The sequence below is a fragment of the Acipenser ruthenus genome, chromosome 4 (assembly GCF_902713425.1).
Source record: "Acipenser ruthenus chromosome 4, fAciRut3.2 maternal haplotype, whole genome shotgun sequence".
In the NCBI taxonomy this organism is placed as follows: Eukaryota; Metazoa; Chordata; class Actinopteri; order Acipenseriformes; family Acipenseridae; genus Acipenser; species Acipenser ruthenus.
Genome location: NC_081192.1, coordinates 31,720,059 through 31,743,491, shown reverse-complemented (window position 1 = coordinate 31,743,491; position 23,433 = coordinate 31,720,059). Strand labels below are relative to the sequence as shown.

At 37.8% G+C, this 23,433-nt stretch overlaps 1 long non-coding RNA gene across 1 annotated transcript; it reads right to left on the bottom strand.

The window, feature by feature from the left end:
* Positions 1-621: 621 nt before the first annotated feature.
* On the bottom strand, positions 622-22,645 carry LOC117400096 (uncharacterized). The gene is made up of 3 exons (XR_004544177.2): positions 22,186-22,645; positions 7,649-7,713; positions 622-6,693 (listed from the first exon to the last, which is right to left on the bottom strand). It is a non-coding gene; the product is annotated as an uncharacterized LOC117400096 (long non-coding RNA).
* Positions 22,646-23,433: the final 788 nt, after the last annotated feature.

Sequence of the window (23,433 nt, the reverse complement as noted above, 5' to 3'; positions counted from 1 at the left end):
GGGATTGAACCCATAACCCTCCGGTCAAGAGTCCAGAGCCCTAACCACTACTCCACACTACTGCCCATATGGTGACCTAATATTGGCTTATAAAGCTGGCTGCACCTTTTCTGTTACACCACCTTTCGGGCATAAGGTGGTCAGTGTCCATTTTTTATGTAGCAAAAAAAAAACAATTAAATCAATTACAGGATTTGCTTTGTGATAAAAGTCTGGATTAGCCAGCTATTAAAACAATGAAAAATGCAGATTAACAAACTTGTAAGAATCACACTCATTAAGCAGGCTTTTTGTTAAGCTTTGATCAGAATGTGAAAGTACTGCCTGTTGATTAATTCTCTGCATGGAAGACACATTTGCTGATGCATTGATTTTCTTTAAACAGATTTCCTGAAAGAAATGCATGAGAAGGTCCCAGGGATTCTTCAGGTTAACAGAAACAGCAGTTCATTATGGTACCACGTGTGCATGTGTTGGGGCTGGCTGAATTAACAAAGGTGTCACAGCAAACGACTGATAGGGTTATCACAGCACTTCAGTGCTTATTCTAATGACACATCGACCATGGCTTCCTGTCACTTTAATTTCTTGAAAAATATGGAGCTGTACAGTTTTAACCCATTAACAGTACTACACTGCAGTGAAGCCGCAAGCAGTTGATTTAACACAGATAACAGGGAAAAATGTGCCTGGAACGGCTTAGTGGTCCAGTGGTTAAAGAAAGGGGGCTTGTTACCAGGAAGTTTCCCAGCTCAATCCCAGCTCAGCCACTGACTCACTGTATGTGACCTTGAGCAAGTCACTTAACTTCCTTGTGCTCCTTCCTTCGGATGAGATGTAAATCCGAGGTCCTATTGTAAGTGACTCTGCAGCACAAGTTATGATGCATAGTTCACCCCCTAGTCTCTGTAAGTCGCTTTGGATGAAATGACTAATTAATAATAATAATAATAATAATAATAATAATAATAATAATAATAATACCTTAGGCTGTTTCTCTGCAAATGTCTTGAACATAAACAAATATAAAATCTTTCACCTGATTAAGATGGTTGTGAGACCACTGGTCTTGTATTTTGCTGTATTGATATGCTTTTCTTTGCATACCAGCAGACCGTTGTTAGTGGTTTGTTAACAGTCTACAGCAGTGGTTCTCATCTTTTCCTGGTCGTGGGACCCCTTCTCAGCACAACCCATACATAAGAACATAAGAAAGTTTACAAACGAGAGGATGCCATTCAGCCCATCTTGCTCGTTTGGATGTTATTAGCTTATTGATCCCAGAATCTCATCAAGCAGCTTCTTGAAGGATCCCAGGGTGTCAGGGTGCCCATATGGACTGCCAGTTTAATCTGACACAAAAGTGGAATTGCAGTACCAGAATAATAAGGCTACTTTTCATAAAGCATATTAAACAGTCGTGCTGTCCACAGATGAACAAAACTGCTCAATGCATTTCCAATAATGAAAGCAGAATTGATTATACAGTAATAATGGACCCTTCCATCTCTTTGGGCACTAAATAAATATGCAACTCCTTTTTACTGTTAAATCTGGAACCGGTTGTAATTTATTTGGTTATTTGTATCAGGCTTCCTTTTGAAAAAATGGATAGAATATCACATGCTAATTTCAACATTTCAAACGTTGCAGCCTTACAGAGATTGATAAACTTTTTTTGTTGTTTCTGAAATGTGATACTACAGTATAAAATACTCTAAATGATTATTACTTGACAACTGGACCAATATTCTGACCTTGGACATGGTATTCTAAGTGAATGACAAAATCGTCAGCATTGGCAAGAATGAATTGGGATAATTTGTTTAAAAATGTATGGGATTTTAATAACCTGAGAATGCAAAACACACCGACAGATGGACAGGCAAATAGAAAGAAGCACTGACCACTGACCCAAAAACAAAGGTCAATTAAACTATTTAACTATTGGGCAAACTCATTTAGCGCATCCAGCAAGGTTCAATGGAATTGCATGACTATCATTTCAGAAAATCCTTTAGCAACCTTTTTCCTGAATGATCTGATTAAAAATATTTGATGGATTTGGGAGAGAACAATTAAAGATTAAATATTGATTTGATCTCTGATTTGTATCAAAGGTCACCATAGCTCAATACAACTGTGTAAAATGTGCACAGTGTTAAATACAAAATCTGAATGACAGCTGAATGGATGTTATTTAAGCCATCAACAGCTTGCATGCTCATGGTCTTCATCCAAGATCAAACTTTTAATCAAATGTTTATGCCAACCAATAAAATGACAACTGGGTGGAATTCATCACTAGAATAAGATTGCATTGTATTGCACTGTATGTAAAATATAAGGAGATTTGGCCTTAAAGTACAACAGAACATCAGTGATTAAAAAAAAAGTGGCTACATACCATGCCTGAGCATATTTGTGTGGTATACTTCATTCAGATTTGTAATTTCATTTTAAATTAAAACTGCTTTTGGTAGAAATTTTTTGTAGCAAAAGCAAGAGAGGTTACTGAATTACTATAGCATGAGCATATTACACATTCCAAACCGGTTCATGTTAAAGGCTAAGCCTTTATATTATCAAACAAACAAAAAACATGTAAACCACCTGCAGTAAACTGAACAGCAAAGAATAAATGACAGGTGGGGCCATCTTCAAAAAAAAACCAAATATACAGTATACATCTAACAATTAGATTAAAAAGTGATTACTATTTGGTCAGCTGGAAAGATCACCTATTTAGGTAAATATTTCTGGTAGACACACATGGCTAATTTAAATACAATGTGATGTTAAACGGAACCAAAACAAAGCCTTCCGGGTTCTTCTCATTGTATATGAACATTAATGGTCTCGGTAAAACATGACTGATTGACATCAGAATTTGTTTGCATGTAGCGGGCTCCAGGCTGCTCAGCATCAGGAACATTTGTTTTTTTTAAATATCTCTATGATATTACAACACAACCATAACATACATTACTGTAGGTCATTTCATGACAAGTGGACCAATTTTCTGACCTTCAATAAAAAAGAAAAGACCGATCTGTTGACACGTTTGAAGTTAAAGAATGGTGTTAATTGTTCACATCTAGACCAATACCTATTTCAAAAAAATTGTATCCATGCATATGAACAGTGAGTGTGACAAAATACAAATAAAATGTAGGCTTCATATTAAAATGTAGGGACTCTATTTAAAGTACAAGAAGGGTCATATCACAATGACAAAAAAATACATCAAAAAAATCAGTATAGTGCAAATCCTTCCTATTTAAGCACATTACCTTAGCAAGTTGGTGCTGATTTGTTGCCACACTTTAAACAGAGTTTTCGTCTGGGTAACTGGTGGGTGCACTGCTTTATTTATTTAAACTCAGACACTGCTGAGAATTTCTAGCTAAATCTTGCATTCAATCAGCATTAAGTTATCTCAGTTTGAAATCAGGTTACAGAGTTTCCCACCACACATACCCTGGTTGACCCTATGTGTATAATCTAAGAAAGTTAATAAAATCAATGTGAATCAATATAACCTACTTTGCAAAATATAAGCACAAGTACAATTTAATCTACAAGAACTTCCTGCTTTGCCATAGACACACTCTGTTTTGTGCGAGGGCTGACATTATCCTTTCATAAATCCCTGTCAACACAGAAGTCTTTGTATGACTCAAGCAGCAAACTCAATGACCTGGCAGGCTGCCTGCAGGCTTCCGAAGGTGTTGTTCTATTCCCAAGCTGACTGAAGTGCAGACACTACTGACAGGCACTTCCTTTGAGGGAGGTAACTAGGCTGGGCAATGAACTCCCTCATAAGAAACACTGCCAGGCAGACAGACGTACCTCTACCAAAACACAGACAAACCTTTCAAACAAAAGGCTTAATATTATTTAATTGCTTAAGTTTTAACAACAATTGGATATGTGGTTCACTATATATAAGCAAAAATGTGTGAAGTGCAACATACATAAGGTAAGACCTTGTGGTATAGTATTGCAAAAATAGAAAACCCAGACATGAAATTGCAGTCGAAAGGGTTGAACAAAAACCCTACAAACTATTCAAAACAAATAACCCCCCAAAACAACACCCAAGCTACGGTTACCACAGGGTTTTCCGCTCTCTCCGACATGCTCTCTCTGCTCCACTGCACTCTCACCAAACAAACACCAATTTGTTCCCTTTTATATGTGGCCAGGGGCTTGATTGATTTAATCAATCATCCAATCCCCACCTGGCCACATTCCACAGTTTTCCATTTGAACATCAATCAAACAATTAATCAGTCAATGCCATGTGGCTGTGCAAAGGGTGGCCATCTTGGTTCCAGCCTCCTTCATCAAGATGGCCGCCAGCCACCAAACTCTCACCCACACACCCATGTGCCGAGCCTCTGCTCTGTCACATATCCTCCCTCTTGTGTCTTGCACACTTGGCCATTCCAAGGCCAACTCTTCACCCCCAACATCATTTTAACTTCTTGCGGGTGGGTAGGAGGGCGGGTCGTTCCACATTCCGGCGCCTCCAGTAAGGGACCAAGAACCAGTAACAGGCGACCCAAGCAAAGTTGACAGGGCTCCAGGAGTGCAGGACGGTGACTGGGTGGCTGCAGCAGCCGGCAGAGATGAGAGGCCCCGGCGACTGTGCAGAGACGCCTGGTTCACCAGGGGGAGCGGAACAGGAGATGAGGCAAACCACTGTGACTTGTTGTGCAGCAACCTGGGAACTTGGCCTAGTGACCACAGGTCTAGACACATGGCAGTGGCTCCTCCCTCTTTAGCTCTGTCACAGACCTCCTCCACTATATGCCCTTCGCAGGGAATTTCATCCCCAGCGGTGGATAAAAAAAGATGGTTTGACAAAATAGTGACAAAAGTTTTTGGTATTTTTTTTTCTTTTCTACTGTCTAACAGCAATAATCTAAGTATGTCTAATTGTAGCTGCCTTGAGATATTGAGTTATTCACTTTCAGTGTGGTACTGGTGTGCATGAGTAAACTAATTTGCTGCTAAAAAAAAGTATTCAGTTGCATGTACAAGATTGAACAACATGTGAAGCTGGAGTCATAAATTAAGATACCAGTCTGGAAATGAAAGTGAATTAATCTATTAGATAAAGTCTAGCTGCATCACATCATAAACTAACCTAGATAGCCTGTTCAAATCTATTATCCTGTTAGCTCATGCACAAAGCTGTTTGTAGTACAAATGTGCAGGGCTGCAGAGTTTCAATAAACATGACAAAGATTAATTATGGCAAAGAGCAAAGTTCTACATTACACTGTGAGAGTCTCAAGAAACATTAGAGCTTAAAGTAAACTGAAGGAGGGAAAAAACATGTGCTGTATAGGATAGTGGAGGAAATTCCAGTGCACCAAACAAGAGAGAGACCTTCTTCTAAACATGGGTCTTTCAGTTTGTAACAGGATTTTGTGAATGTGCAATGGTTAAAATAACAGACAATGGCAGCACAAACGCAGCAACAATGAGTCACTGGTAAAATGCCAGCACAGTGGTAGCCTTCTTAATATACAATGTTATGAACCAATAATAACGATAATCAATATTAGTACAACTGTGCAATATTTGTTCCTTATCCCTTTTGCTGTGGTCTGACTACACGGGTATCTAAATGGTATGTTATTGTTAAAGCCTGGAGAACTGTGGAGGCAGAGTGACCTTGGGGTTAGATGAGAGGTGTGGGAGCTGAAGAATTCTGGCTTCAAACTCTACTGCACCCACTTAGACTAGTATGAGACCCTGTCGAAAGTTATTTCACATCTGTACGCCTCAGTCCCTCCCAGCTGCAAAACTGAAGAGTATCTCCTGGGAGACAGGAGAGAAGAGAACAGGGTCCAGTATGAGTTGCCCATACCATTTATTTTCAAAAAGACATAGACCACTTCCACGAGAGCTACAATCTACTATTGCAAATCCAGCATTAAAATTTAATTAAGGATCTGTCATTCAAAAGTTGCTACTGAACAGTGTAAAAAATGTTAAGTGTTGAATGGCAGAAGTTACTTATTTGCTGTCCACAACAATTTGTACTTTTCTCAAGTCACAGTTAACACTAAAAAGAGGCACAATCCAAATTCTAACAGATTTAAAACAAATGAAACAATGGCAGCATTTCAGAAAGCAATGCAATGTATACTGCACATCGTATTATATTGTTAACAGTCTACAATTAGTTTAGCCTTATGTATCTTAGCATGCTGACCATTAATCCATATTTTACACTTTGACAAATAAAACCTGTACCTGGGCTTTCGAGTGGCGCATCCAGTAAAGGCATTCCGCGTGGAGTGCAGGATGCACCCTGTAGCCTGGAGGTCGCCGGTTTGGGTCCAAGCTATTCCACTGCTGGCTGTGGATGGGAGTTCCCAGGGGGCAGCGTACAATTGGCCAAGCGCCACCCGGGGTGGGGAGGGCTTAGGTCGGCCAGGGTGTCCTCGGCTCACCACGCACCAGCAACCCCTGTAGACTGGCCAGCCGCCTGCGGGCCTGCCTGCAAACGGCCCAGAGCTGAGTGGTCCTCTGATGCTGCAGCTCTGAAGGTAGCTGCATGGCAGGCCTGCAGATTGAAAAGAAGTGGACGGCTGACAGCACACGTTTCGGAGGATGTGTGTGCTCGTCTTCGTATCTCCCGAGTCAGCGTGGAGGTTGCAGCAGTGAGTCAGGCTTAAAAAAATAAATAAAAATTGGGCATTTCAAATTGGGAAGAAAAAAAAAAAGGTGATTCCAAATTAAAAAAAAATAATAAAACTCGTAGCTGTTATATGGCACAGTACTACCACAGGCCTCTACACAATTGTTTTATCTGGTGTGCCATGCCAACATACTGCAGGGGGACTACGGACTAAGACAGTACTCCCTGCTAGACATTGAACAACACAATAGAAAAGACATGTAATGGCCACCATGGGCAGCCGACACAGCTCTAATTCAAAGTGACCAGTCTGCAAGGTGTTGAAAATTGAAACGTGACCTTTAGGGAAGTGGGGGATGTAAATCTGAGTTAGGAATCAGTAATTTGTGCATTCTTGGATACAGAAGCTCCTGTCAGTCAAGCACCTACTACAGAAGCACCTTCAAACAAAGTAACTACCATCAGTCTATCAAAGTCAGTCAGATCTGTCATCTTGCCAACCATGACTAAAAATTGCTATAGGAAGATACAATATTTTCATAACAGATGAATCATTCATATGCATTTTGTATGGCAGTTTTTTTCTAATTATATGTTCACCCCTATACATAATAGGAGTTAACTTGTATGTCTATAACCCCAATGACAGTATGTAATTATAAATAAAAAATACATTTTATAAACTGCATGCACAAACAACAGGGGAACCAATGATTTTCTATGATATGTGAAATCTGGTACAAACTGTTGTTTGTTTGGCCTACACTTGATAAAATGAAATATTTTGGAAAAAGTGAAACCCCCACATACAACACTAAAGGGCCAGGAAAAATTATCTTATGCAGTTCTTCCTGAGGCTTTCCATCTTACTGTTTTGACTATTGCTCAAGTGAATAACAAACAAAGGCGTAAAAATAATATACTTTCTCGTCCAATCTCAGGGGGAAGGAAGATTACCACATTGCGAACACAGAGACAGACACTTACTGTGAAGCATGAGTCCTGTCAACAAATATCCCTTCAGGTTTCTGGTACTTGATTCAGATCATCATCTGAAACAGAACAGAACATGAAACATTAGCCACGTAAAAACATGAAGTACTACAACAAACTGCACAGTGCTAATAGGGCCGCACACAGGCACTGATATAGTGCAATGGGTCATCAGTGTGTACTGTTTCATACTAAAGACTCTGATAAGGTTTAAAAAAATAATAATAATAAAGTTACCACTGTGGTATCATTCCACCAATGGTTTTGTAGCTGCCCTTTTGTTACCAATGCATTGTCATTATAGTGGCACTGTCATTATAATCACAGGACCCATGTTAAAACAAGGAAACACTTTAATACAGTTTACTCAATGCAGTGAAATCTCAATTGTCCAAACTAATTGGAGTCAGTGGGTGATTGTAAAAATGACTTGTTAAAATTACAAGCAATGTAAAATTGTTCATGACTGTGGCAAAGTGGTTTGTAGTGCACAGGTGTAGAGGTGATGCAGTGCTTAGAAAACAGCAGTCCAACAACAGTTCAATGGTAAATAACAAAGCTTTATTAATGGTATTTAAATAATAACACTAACTATACACAATTATGTGTAAAGCCAGTAAAACCACAGGGTTCAGTCCTGAAATGATAATAATAATAAACACACACTTTAAAACCCCTACACGATCACTAGTCCAACAGTGAGCGCTCCGGGTGCAAGCGGTGTTGTGAATGTGAAACAAGTGCTTAACTGTGGTGCAGTGCAGTCCGGGTTTAATGCTGGCTTAATAGCGGCAGCTCCCGGATCTTTAGCTGTCTACAATGACAAACAAGAACAGTTACCAGACAGACAGTACAACACTCACGGTTTCTTTTACTCCTCACGGTCAGTCCTTAACCATAACAGAGGAACAGACCGCTTGGCCACATCTCCTGATATACCTTCAGTCCCGCCCCCTTCGGTAGCGAGTGCAATCACGTCTCCTCCAATCCATGACCGACACATCGCCTACCGTATTAGGGCGATGATTTCTGGATAGGCAACTTCCAACTGACCCTGGAATGAACTGTCAAATCATCCAGTCCGGGGCACAGTGTTCCTGTTACACAGCGCCCTCACAGGTCGGGAGGGAGATTGTTGACTCATTTACTCTCTGTCACAATTACATTCTTAATTCGTTTTTAAATTATTATATATATATAATAATATATTGTACTTGAGAAACAACAATTGCCTTTTAAATGTTTAAATGTTATAATAACATACCTTCTAGGTGTCATAACCTAGTCTAACTGTCTGGCTTTTAGAAGGACTGTGGAAAGGAAGCTTTAAAAGTATGTAATGTAAACAAGGTCTGCCTTCTGGTAAGTGCACAGAAGGCTGAACTTAGAAACAATGATGCTAAACAGACATCAAAAGAAATAACTGCAGGACTCTCCAGCTTTAAATGTACATTTTGTATACAGTTTCTTTATGAACTGATAAGCCCCCCACAGCTTCTTAATCACACTGGCCAAATGGGTGTATTCTACCCACTGTTTCTTGGCCTTCAAATAGATTATGTCTTATCACATCTTTAAAACCCATTTCACTTAACCCACAAAAGCCCACACATTATTCTTACCAAACTGCACTTAGACAAGCAACTTAAGGGTATTATAACAAATATTCAAATTTAAAGGATTACTTCAAGCCTCCTGTATGTGTTTTAAATAATTGTGTATTAATGTTCCAGCACTCATGCATATTTGTCATATCTAATAAACTCACCACCTTTGAGACAGTCTAAAAGGAACAAAAGGAGGCTAGCAGAACGTGGAGAAGCAATCTAATCACTATAGTTGTCCACAATTAGGACAGTGGTTGTAATAGGTTAATACAACATAATTATACTGTGGCTAAAAGTAAAAGTCAGAGGTAGAAGCTGAAAACCTAAAGAGAAAAACTGATTTGTTTTCCAATTACTGTAGTTCAAACCAGACCTTACTGTGGCCTGAAAACAATAAAATAATTAAATTGTTGGTTTTACTGTCTGAGTGAGACCCCGTTGTGGAGTCTGGTAAATATGTTTTCAAATTACTTCAAAATTGTTGGTGTGTTTCTGGTATTGTTAGCAGTACCGTAGCTCAGTAATTAGAAAGTATATGCCACAGTTTAATTCAAAATATATAACTAGTTTTGGCTTGAAAGCAATTTTTACACAAAACTTGTATTATATTTTTTAAAGATTGTTTTGAATTTAACAAGTTGAAAATTGAAATAGTCATACAGTATTTAAGATGCTGATGTTTTGAAATGTTTATGATTGGTGTAAGTAGCGAATTTAATGTTGTATTTTTACATTGCAATAGCATACTTTGCATTGAATTCCATTGAGGGTTATGAGAATATTTGCTGGTGACTTAGTTTAAATGTTAAAGTCTGAGAACTGCACATTTACAGCCAACCAAGAATGTAATGCAACAACAATTTACAGGTGCCTGTACCATGAAGAAGCTATATCTCCAGCTATATGAAACATGTGAAGTGTGACATAAATACTGTACATGCAGCCATACAACCACTTCCACTATATTCCCTTGCAATAATGTGCATGCATAGTTCTCATGAGCATGACTGGAACACCAGAGGTTTAAATAAGATGACAATCTAAAACTGGACCTCATATTGAACACTTTTACACCCGACAAAAATATAATTTATAAACACACACACAGTGTTTTAATTGTATTATAAATAGCTCAAAAATACAGAGTTAAAAAGTGTATACTCCAGTTTGGTGATACAAACCTTAACATATATTTTTTTGAAAAGTACAGTTTGTACCAAGTTCTGCTGTTGAGTCATTTTACCCATCAAATTCGTAAACACCAACACACATACTCACCGAGGACTGAGGTACTCTCCAGGTATAGTTGTGGAAAACACTGTTCTGGAAAGGGAATTTTACAGTAAGCTGGAATGCGATGAGGTGACATTTAAAATGGTCAGTCTTGTAAAAGTTTATTTGACTGTGCAAACCCCTCACCTGTACTTAACGTCACAACAGTCTGCTGCACTGCACATCCATTTCATTGCTTGTTACCCCCCCCCCCCCCCCCCCTTACATTACAACAAACTACAGGATCCATTAAATACAATTTTAAGGTGTACTGTTTATAAAACTAATATCAGCTCAATTACGCTTTTTGTCATTTAAGAAATTCCAAACATTAAAGTACTAAAACATGTTTTATATCCATTCTTTACTTTGCTTTACATATTCTTTATTGTGTGGGTTGTCAGTTCAACAAACCTATGAACAATTAACAATGCAATACTTCACGCTCGCTACATGGGGAGTTCCTCCATATTTTTATTATATATTTATTTGGCAGACATCTATCTGAGCCATAACACTGTTTGATACCATGAACCTCGAAAAAAATGACTAACTCTTCACATGACTTTGCAAGCGTGTGACGCAAACAATTGAATCACAACATACTTTCGGTTGTTTCAGTTTTACAGTCATTTCCAGTTGAGGTACGTGCAATGTGCTTGTTAAAACCACAAACATTGATAAACAACAAAAGGAGTTTCAATTTAAGCATAGAATGTCTCATAAGAATAAAGTATACATGGCACCATTATAAACTCTGATTTTATTCAAGCTGCTGTCAACTACTGTAATAGCACGCTTCAAAAGAAGTATAATGTAGCCTCTGGGTTTAGACCGGTCCCCCACATTACCTTCCAGGTCTCTAATACTATCTAACAAATCTAGATCAATGGCAGCAGGTAAAATAAAATGTGCTTCTCCATAGAAATATAATTAAGCATGCATGTATGTAGGCGTTCAGCTCAGTGCATTGTAGTAGCCTAATAATTGCAGGTTTATTGGCATCACTTAGAAAGATTACATAATAAACTGATATACATTTTGCTTTAAATGATTTGCCAGATTATTTTTCAAATGATACAGCTATATTGTCATCTATCAGGTGTTTGTATTTTTATGAATTAAAATATTAAGAAAAAAGGTGACAAAAACATGCCAATATACCTCTTCACACTACTCATTGAAGTGAAACTCACCATTTGTTTCTTGCTCTCAAACGGCTCCATTTTCTTTGACAAAATGACATTTTACATTTCTGAGATAAGGAGAGTGTGCATCTTCCATATCTCGTTTCATTTCACTTTTGGAAAATTTGAGCTTTGAAATGTTAATTTTATTTTATTTTGTGAAATAGAATACATTGTCAGCACTATAGACTAAAGTCCTTCATTTATTCAGTGTGTGAACACACAGAGCTATACTGAGCTTTCTCATACTACATTCCAAATGGCCATAATATGAATTCTGACCCCTGCAGCTGAGACAATGTTGAAAGCTCTGTAACTACTCCTGCAAGATCGCGTAAGTCTGCATAGTCACGGGTTGTCACCCAGTCCCTGCCCTGTTACACACACAAAAAGTTAGTGTCACTAGCCAAGTTTAAAATGTAAAATGTGTATTTTATGCCCCTTTCCCTTTCCAGCATTGCTAGAACAATCCTGTGATGGGACAGGTAAAACCAGGAAACACAGGAATAAGAGAATAAAGTGAATCACTTCTGCACACTTTTATTGTATACAAAGATACACAAAATAAACAGGTTGTGGTCTTCAGGCTTTTAAACAGAGACAGACAAGTTCTCTGTCTTATCTCAACACACAGCACTATAAACAGTCTCCCATCTGAACCAGCTTACATTGTTCCTACTTTATATCACCCAGCATTCTGCAGCCATGTATCTACCTGCCTATGCAGGTGGCCCTCAGTTAACTAAATTGATTAACTGATTGGCCAATTGGTCAGCCAATCAGGGTCCCAGGTTTGACAGACCCATTTATGAAAAACAATGCTGGTAGTAGTGTAGACTCACATTGTTTAAAAATCATTAGGCATCTCTATTATTAAATCAAAATCCCATTAGGAATTAATCTTAGAAGCCATTTTTTTTTTTTCTCAAGCTGCTCACTGGATAATTTTTGCAAGAATTTACCAGCATTTTAACAACAGAGCCCATTCTCTGTGCAAGTAGACCCCGGAGACAGTTGATTTTAGGTTTGTGATTGATTTGAAGAAATTGTGACTGGCTAACGTGTTTCTCAAAAGCAACTTTAACCTAACCAGCATTTTCAAACCAACTGCACTGTTTCCCGAATACCATCATAACTCCAGTCGCTCTTATGACTACTTGAATTCACAAGTGATCTGGCGTAACCTTGACATGTTCGTGGAGGTTGTAATGCACTGTGGGAACATAAAGACATAACTTAGCAAGGACCGCTTTTCAGAAGATAGTTGCTTTAAATTGTCAGCCACACCGTAGAGGCCCTCGTAGTCGGCTCATTGCAATAAACATTTACATAAAAGAAATCCTGCCATTTCTTGATGAACCTCTTTGCCTCATGGAGGACCAGTGTTTGAAGCTTTTACTTTCATTGCCATGTCTTCCCACTTCTTTTTGTTTGATTCGTTACGTTATTTTTTAGTTTACAGAATAATATATCCTTTTTTATTTTCTACTTCATTAATTAATATTTCTACCTCATTTTGGGTCAATATATTTCATTTTGTCACTTAATCTGCCTGCATTTTCAACCAGTGCTGCATTTTGTTTGATTTACAAACTATCATTTATATATAGGCTACTCCATAAGTTCGTTTCAAATGCGTTTCCCAACAAAGCCCTGAAGAAGCTATTCAAAGCTTAACGATGCATGTGAACATCAGGAACAAGCTGCACTTTCACGTGGGGTTTTGGGAAATGCACGTCAAGAGAGACTGAAAGCAGCCGCACACTCATTGTGACAATGATTGTGAACTCCAAGTACTTCTGTTATCGGGAAACGAAACTATTCAGTTGTGTGTGATCTAACCCTGTTTTGATATTAGCACAACCTGAAACTTCTGTGCTTCCGACCTTCCCAAGATGCCTGCCACAACCAGACCCTATGCGTAAGGCATGCTCCATCTTGGTTAGATTGCATGAGTACCTCCCTTTAGTGCCTTAACCTGTCGGGAAACCAGATTTCTCTCCTTTTACCAGCCTTCATCCTGCCACAGCATATTAATTAATATACATGAAAGTAGCTGTTATTTACTTCATGCCAATATTAGACTCGACTTTCGCCAAGATAAAGTGATATAGTAGTTGTGGGCAGCAACCAAGACATATCTTCGCTGTAATATATGAGCCTTCAGCGCTTTCCCTCTGCCAGGTAATGTGGATTTCCCATTGGCCCAATGATGATGGCTGAAGTGTCATGCTGGACACACCTGAGTTTGTTACCTATACTGTACAGCAGGGGTCTACAACCCTGGTTCTGGAGATCCCCAATCCTGCTGGTTTTAAATATTGACAGTCTTTCAATATTAATCAATAGAACACACTACACATTCACTTATTTTGCTTTTTAAGGTCTGTTTTTGAAATTTAAAGTTATAACAAACTAAGGGGGGCATGTATCAAAATCGACAATTCAGAGCTAAATTGGCGGAGTGTAAAGTAGCGTTCTGCCGCGGCACAAATTTTACCCCATCCTGAATGTATTAGGATCAAAGATTGGTGTCATAAGCCATGGTTTTAACAGATACCCACTGTCCCCTATAAAGAGAAATAATAATTACAATGGTAAAATGGTTAGAACGAACTTGTGTTGTCTGTATTACTTTTATATCCAAATAAATGTTGGGATATTTAATAATGAAAATAATGGTTACCAAGAAGTAAAGCACTGCCTAGTGGCAGGCTCTCCGTTACAGAGTGGACTGAGGATTGCTCCAAAATGTAAGAATCATGACAAGAAATTCGATATAACATTAGTAATGTAATATTTGGCATTGCACGATATCTGAACATTTATGGAATGAGAATTCTTGCTATTTCTGTAAGCAGGTTCATCCTCTGATGGTGGTGAGATGAGAACATGGGTGCAATCTATTGCACCATTGACTCTAGGGAATCTACTTATGTAAAAAAAATCTTGTTTGATTTCTTGTAGTTGTTGCTCGGTGTGTGGAAAACATATATATTTATCGGTTCTTTTCAGGAGAGCTTCAGACACCAGCTCAATAACCCTTGAGAACGAAGGTTGACTCATGCCAGCTAATCGCCCACTATCCATTTGCACGTTGCCAGTTGCAAAGAATCAGGCAGCTGCTGCCACTTTGGTTTTCACTGGCAAAGCATGACTTCTTTTTGTTTGGCTTTGTAAATCATCTGCTAATTCTAAAATAGAATGCATAAATCTAAAATAGATTGCCTATTTAATCTGTAATTCGCTATGATTTCATTGTTCTATATAATCAAAAGGGCTAATTCTAGACAAACAGACCCTTGGTAAAGGTGCACGGTGATGTCGCTGTAGTAGCTGACGTCGTCTTCTGATACGGTACACTAGGGCCATGGTATTGTAGCATAGGTGAAATCTCAGTTTCACCTGATTTAAATACTATGTGAATAAGGAGAAATCAAGTTTTAATTATTCATGAGCCACTTGTAATGAGTAATCGCACAACATTCCAATATACCCAAAAGCGCTTTGAAATTGACGTTGACAGCTATTGGTGAATAAGGCTGTTGCTAAATATGTGCTTAATTCAACTAAAAGAAACGAAAAGTAGATGTTAGTGTCTTTAAAACCCCTTTTGATTTTGACCTTTCCTCTCCGGTACCGGTTTCACATATATTTTCTAAGTGCTGCACTATGACATTGTAGATCGTAGCATAAATTCAGTTGCTCTGCGTTTATGTTCCAGCCATCTTGTACCATGAACACGACTGGGTTTTTCAACCTGTTTCTAAAATGTCACCTAATTCTTTCAGCTCTCTTGAGTTTTTTGGGGCTCCTTTGGTACAGATAGAAGAGGGCTGTCAAAACATCGATTACTTCATGAAAGTATGTCCCCCTGAGTTCATCTTTAACAGCAAGCTGTAATCTGTAAAACACAAATTTAAAACATAACTGTCAGGAAGAGTTCCCGAATGCCACTGTCTATACTATCTGTCTTGTATGAAAAACACGTACCGATAATTAAGACAATGAATTGCTACAAGCCATGGAATATCCTCTCTTAGACAAGCAGCAAGACCTTTCTTTACACCCAGATTCACAGTGGCACCGTCAGCGCACAAGCCCACTAACTTGCTCGCCAACTGCCCTTCCGCGGTAGCAGATTTTATGTCCTTTAGTCTGTAAATAAGTATGAAGGACAAGTATCTGATCAGCCAGACATCATATACAGTGCTTGACTGCGAGGCTGTATAATTTAAAATAAATATTACATAATCCCTTTTCTATAATAAAAACCACATTGTAATTAGGGCATCTGATTTTCGGATTTTACCCAATTTAACCCGATTTCTCCCCCCCAAATGTTTTTTTCTGCATTCGGGTTAAAAATGAAAACCCCCTGAATAGGCCCAACTGTATATGAATAAACGCATGTGCAGTTGTCTGTGATTCAAATGCAACAGAGCACAACTGGCGGCGATGACGGTAAGCTGATTTACCTATTAGAAAAATGTGCCTTCTTAGTGTATTATATATATATATATATATATATATATATATATATTATATATAAATCTAATATATATATATATATATATATATATATATATATATATATATATATATATATATATATTAGATTTTTCAAAATTACAACAATATAGATTTAAGGTTTTTGCTTTTTTTTAACACTTTTCTGCCCAGTTATTTGTTTTATGAGTGTGTGTTTAAGCTAAGAGCATTTAGATGTAACAGTCGATCGTTTCTCTTTGTAAAACAGCATGGAGTAAAGTTGTTTAGTTTTCCCGTATGTTCTGTGTGCAATTATACTTGCAACTCCACTACAAAATAAAACTTGATTCAGAATGGAGAAATGCATCCATACAGCGTGTGTGTGTGTGTGTGAGAGAGAGAGAGAGAAAGAGAGATAGATGAAAAAAATAGATAAAAAAAATTAAAAACATCAGGAATGCATCGAAATGATTGCGTTTGGTAGTCCTAGCTGTACTTCTAATTTTGTTGAACACAGAACAGTTTCATAGCATGCGACGCAGCAGTAGTTTTATATGCATTTTAATATAGTGGTTAAAAAGACATCTTCAGTAATTCTAGGTATTTATGTACGTCCGGTAGTTTTAGTGTTAAGACACTCAAAAGCTATACATTTTTGCAAATTTTAGAAAACAAGAAGCCTGTGCACCTGGTTGGTGCCCATGGTGACATCGAGACAAAAACATATTTATATAGCACCGTATTAACACACACAGCCACAAAGTGCTTCATAAACGCTGTACAACAGAATCAATGAGCAACTGCATGGTGGAACGTGACACACATTTTGCGCATGCACACCACACAACAGCTTACATTTGTTTTTTTGACACTTGTTATTGGCCGCAATTTTATTTTTCTAATGGAATGCGGATGGGGTAAAAATCCATCCAAGGGAGGTAGGCTGAGACCTCCATATCTCATTTTACGTGTCTCCGGGTGAAAGGCAATGTTCTCTAACCACCAAATACACCACATACGTCACCCACCGCATCCTCCTCAGTTCTAAGTAACAAATGAATGGCATACAAACTGATCAAGAACTTTGAACTACAGTGGTTTCCAGGTGAACCATTGTTTGAGAACCACAGGAACACATATTTTAAAGCTTATAACTTAGCGAACAGTTGAACTGTAGCTAAAATTTCTATTTTCTATTATACTCAGTGTGGCTTCTGTAAATCCCCACTCAAATTCCCACTCCAAGATTACAAACGCAACCACTAATTAAAGTAAATTTGACCCGTAGTGCAAGGAACAAAGTTAAACTTCTTTTACGTTTTTCTGAAAGCGGTGAACAACGATAAACGTCAAGGAGAATTACAGATTTTCAGTTCCCAAGTCAAAAATAAGGAAAGCCTATGGGATGGAAAAGACTGCTTGGCTCTAAAATATTGGTTAAAAGTTGTTTTTTTGGTTAAAGTGAAAAAATTATGGATGGCAATAATGTGAGCCGATAATGGTTTAACATACTAGTTTATATTTAGTTTGGTTTAAAACACGGTATTCACACACTACTCTGTCCAAGCAAAGGCCAGTTGCCAGATTTTGAAATACTGCCATCCAGTTTTATTAAAGGTTGATCTCCACAGTAATAAAACGGCTTGCATGACATTTGCTGTACTTTCTGGAACAGACAGAAGCAAGAAGGGATGTCACTGTTCTGTTGATTTTAAGTCTTAAGCAGTGGTCCTGGGAATGTCAACAAGCTCGGGAGACTTACAATAATAAAAAAAAATAAAAAAAATCACTACTTTTTTATTGATTTACTGTTTTCAATTTCTCAAGGGTGGAAAGTGGAACAAATCTTCACCTTATGTGACTTTGTTCAATCTTTATAACAACAAGAACATCCACTTTACTTCTTATTTTAAATATATTAATAATATATGATGTATCTCAGACAGTCTGTTTTGCAAATTACAAGAATGTTAGTTTTTAACTTTAAACACAAAAATATAAAGTAGAACCCTGCTGGCCAGGCTCCCAGTGAGCTCAGAGCGGACACCTGCAGGCCTGGCCTTTGTCCTCCAGAGGTCGGTAACTTGCTAACATCCTAGTACTTTCCAAAACAGCTCACATTTCTTTCTGGAGTAAGGTTTAAGAGATATTTTGAAGTACATTACTAACTGTACAATGCCCTTAGCAGGAATATTTACATGGGTTAAAATAACTGGACTGGTGGTCTGCATGGGGGCCTGGTTTTTCCAGAGTGGCGCATCCAGTAAAGGCGCTCCACGTGGAATGCAGGATGTGCCCTATAGCCTGGAGATCGCAGGTTCGAATCCAGGCTATGTCATTGCCTACTGTGACCAGGGGTTCCTAGGGGGCAGCGCACAATTGGATTGGCAAGAACACATTTCGGAGGATGCGTGTTTCAGCCTCCGTTTCCCGAGTCACCGGGGATAAAAATAATAATTGATCATTCCAAATTGGGGAGAAAACCGGGGTAAAAACCATTGGCGACGACTAAATTAAAAAAAGAAAATTAGAAAAAAAATAGCAAATTTGACAACATGAAAACACACTTTTTTATATACAATAGACATTGAGGGCATTTTATGACAAGCTTTTTAAGGACAGGTCAATTTTAAAGATTTTTTTATTTTTCATCTTACTCTGTACCAGGACTTATTTTGAGGGCGGTACTGAGTACCGGGACATATTTAATCTGCTTTTCATCCAATGTGGATGCATATCATCCACTCACACAGTCCACTAGCGCAACGTTTCTCAACGCTTCATTCAACACAGTTCGTGCTGCTTGCATTCTGTTTCCTCATACTGCTTCTGTTTCTGTTAGCTGCTACTGGCCACCATTAACGTCAGTATAATCACTCCATGTTGATTGGCCGAGCTTTCGAAACGAACATTGCTTCAGAAATATTCGAAACGAACATTGCTACACATGAATTTATAGTCAAAAGCCACATCAGTGTTCTCAATAAATGACATATTTTTTTGACAAGAAAAAAGAAACAAGGACCAGGGGTCACAAAATGGAGATTAGATAAAGGGGCATTCAGAACAGAAGATAGGACGCACTTTTTTACACAGAGAATTGTGAGGGTCTGGAATGAACTCCCCAGTAATGTTGTTGAAGCTGACACCCTGAGATCCTTCAAGAAGCTGCTTGATGAGATTCTGGGATCAATAAGCTACTAACAACCAAACGAGCAAGATGGGCTGAATGGCCTCTTCTCGTTTGTAAACTTTCTTATGTTCTTATGTTCTTAAATAATTATCATAACGTGTTTTGCCTTGCACCGATTTACCACATTGCCAGAATTTGCATGAAAGTTTCTAAAATGGCAAGTGATATGTGGGATTAACATTAAAAAAAATAGGATCAAGAAAGTGCTGCTTCAGATTTTGGTAAGCGAGTCAGAATCGGGATACAGATGTAGGTGTGCTTCACGCTTTTCAAACACGGGCCCAACTTACAAGGTACATGTTAAGTATAGTGATCAACATTTTGTGATCCTAGTATTTTCTATTATGAGGACTGTAATAAATGAAAAGCAAAACAGTGAGGTGTTATTCTTTGTACAATGCCCCCTTTTCTAAAACATTTTGAAGAGTTTATTTAAGTTAAACATAAGTTTTCACTTGTCTGTACATCTGAAAAAAAGGCATAAGTAAACCACAGCAATGATATTAATTTATGAAAATGTGTCTTTTGCCACTTTGTTTATTGTGCAGAAACCATAGTAGCAGGGATCTTTTTTTTTTTTAAAGTCTACTTTTACACAGTTTCTGCCTGGAAAATATTTTTATGGAATAGATCATGGTAATTAATCTACGCAGAAACCCAACAGAGCAACACACATAGCACAGTTGTTTTTTTAATACCATTTTGTATAACGTCATCCCTTTTTTAGGATATCTTGAAACAAAACTCCCTCTCTACAGCAGTTACAGCATCGTGTAATATTTCTTAATGCTTGTCAGTTAAGATTTAACTTAAGTGTTATATTACAGTACATGACTGAGTGATACAACAGATACAGATGATACAATGCTTTCAGTATTTTCAGCTTCCTTGTTTATGGCGAATTGGTTATAATTGATCAGTTATTTTTAAGGCTTATTTTGTATTCATAAATGTATCATGTACCGCTATGTATACATTTTTTAAGTATTTATTCATTGGCATTCACTTGTTTGTTGAGAATTTCACCACTGCTTCTGAAGACCATTTTACAATAATTCTTCAGCAAACACTGGGATGAGTAAAGCAATTAAAATATTATATATATATATGTCATGGGCAGGGCTATCATACCCACTTTACTGTGGAATTCTCCTCTCTATACTAGATTAGATTCACGACTACACCATTTACATTCTTCTCTAAACAGTTCATCCATAAACACTTGCAACTGCAGGAACAGAAAAAAAAAAAACCTTTAATTTACAAGTTTTGCTTTTAATACTGGTTTACAGAGATATGGTATATTGCTTTTTTCATCTGGTCAGCATTGCTTTCCTTGAGGTACCTGCAGGCCTGTGACTATCTGCAGTGCAAGAGCTGTATTGCTGAGATTAAACACCAACATATGGCGAATTCTGATAGTGTAAATCCCAGCAAGTTTAGTCAGAGTCCCCACTGTAATGTTGAGATTAAACAGCACTATGTGCATGTGGTGTACATGTAAAAGAGCTACTTTGAAATAATACCAAATAGACCACCTTAAAGAGTAAGAAAAATAGAGAAAAATATAGTTACCATTCCCTACAACTGTTTAATTTTAATTTTTATTGTTAACATCCTGACAACTTTTTACACTTATAACTTTAAAGTCTGTTTCAAAGCTCTTTTCAAATGGCCATTCTAATGTGCTGCTAGTGTAAGGATTAGTGCCCACCTTGTCAAACAGGTAGCACAGCAATAACAATCCATGATGTGGTATGGTATGAAGATGCCACCCCTGAAGTGCTGCAGTGAAAATGCTGTGTTTTGTTTATAATGATGGAAACCTTCCTTAAGACAAGTACTGTAGTTCCCACATTAAGCATTTACTTTTTAGCTACAGTGCACTTTATGAGCCATGGTTATGGTAGTGCTTGTTATTTATCATGTTAGAAATAATATCCTCTTCATAACCTAATATTACGAAAATCCATTTTATAGCGCTGTACATTCACATGAGAGTATCTGGAAATTACTGTACAGTGACACTCTATATAAATGATTGTTATTTTAATGTTCTTGTAATGTGTGTGTTTGCACATCTGTAAATTATTATTATTTATTTCTTAGCAGACGCCCTTATCCAGGGCGACTTACAATTGTTACAAGATATCACATTATACAGATATCACATTATTTTACATACAATTACCCATTTATACAGTTGGGTTTTTACTGGAGCAATCTAGGTAAAGTACCTTGCTCAAGGGTACAACAGCAGTGTCCCTCACTGGGGATTGAACCCACAACCCTCCGGTCCAGAGTCCAGAGCCCTAACCACTACTCCACACTGCTGCCCTGAATAATTTCATTGTAAATGAATAATTTAATTTATATCAGTGTCATAAGGAGATTCTAGAATGGTAAACAAGGAACTAAGAGAAAGCGACAGTACAGGCTGAGTAAGCAGACAGACAAGAGAGCTTATTTAAGAACTATCCCACAAGATAACCACTGGCAAACAGACTTCAGTAGCTGACAGCAGATTTAGCATATTAAGGGTGCTTTTATGCTTGCATGAACACACAAGGCACCAGAATAATTACAATGGTTTCTGTTAGTCTGCAGTACAAAAGACTTGGGTTTTTGGTTTCTCTCTCCAACTAAGTTAATTAGTGCATTTATCTTGACTTGTGGTACTGACTGCTGTAATGCAACACAATGACTGCGATGCTCTGTCTGAGGCCCCTGTTGCACTCCTTTTATTCGGGGCTGTAATTTAAGAAAGCATTGCTTACTCACCTGGTGATGGATAGAGATTACAATTGTTGTAGCAAAAGCTTTTATGGCTAAAAACCCCAAAGCTCTCCAAACATTATTTTCTCACTCATTTATCTCTCCTCCTTTGCTGCGGTTTGTGGAGCTCAGGACTGGCTGCCCTTGCACACAGACAGGCCCTGAGGTTTCTGTTTATACATCTTGACATGAAAGAGGCTGGCTTTACTGCAAGACGAAGGGCAGTACTTGTGTCTCTTGCTGCTGTCCTTCTTTAAAGAAAAACTATATAAAACCGCCAGACTGTCTAGAGTTTAGAGTCAGACCTTTTGAAGAAAAAAGAGCTGTGTGATGTACAGATTAATTTACAGGTGAATGTTAGTTTTGTTTTGAATTAAGCTGACAAAGCCTACACAGGTTTTCTTAACTGGCATTATGTACTGCTCCTTAACATTCGCTCAATGAAAATCACAAGCTTTGAAGTAAGGCCACGCACAAGCATTCAGGTTGAAAGTCTCAAAGATTGAATGCTTGTTTACTTTTACTTTGAATCACTCTTGCTTTTTTGTTTTGAATAGCCAGTGTGTTTAAAATAAGCTATCAAGAGAAACCAAAAAGATAGGAAGGGGACGGGAGAAAAAAAAAAATCTTAACAATTAGATATACTCTCCTTTTCCTCTAGAGTGCTATATATGAATGTATATATTTCATAATTACTTAGTCCATATGCCCCTGAGTGAGGGTTGTTATCAGCCCTGTACTGTACAGGCTAAACCTTAACAGCACAACCGAGTACTATATATGTGTAGACTTGCACTAATGTCAAAAAGGTCAACCTACGGTATGTTAAAAATCAGATATTCACAGCTGTAGCAATATTTTACTTTGTGTTCATTGATGTATGCTTTCAGATCAGCATGCTAGGTTATGCCTGCCATCATGGTCTTAGATGTCTAAAAAAAAGTATCTTGCTGTTTGTTATAATCCGAAGAGTAATCAAAGAAAAGAAAGGATATCATTGACACAATTAATTACAGCTTTGCATGACCATTTATGGGAAGTGTCTACATGCCGAAACTCGTAATTATCTTTAAGAAATCTGAAGTTGTTAGGTACTAATGAAATGGAATAGAACGTGTTAATTACTCAACACAAAACAATGCAGCTCCTCGGTTTCTCTTGTTTATACAGTTATTGAGTACTAAACAATAACAATCTAACAATGTTATTTAATATAGAACCTGTTGTGACTAACTAAAACTCATTTATATTTTA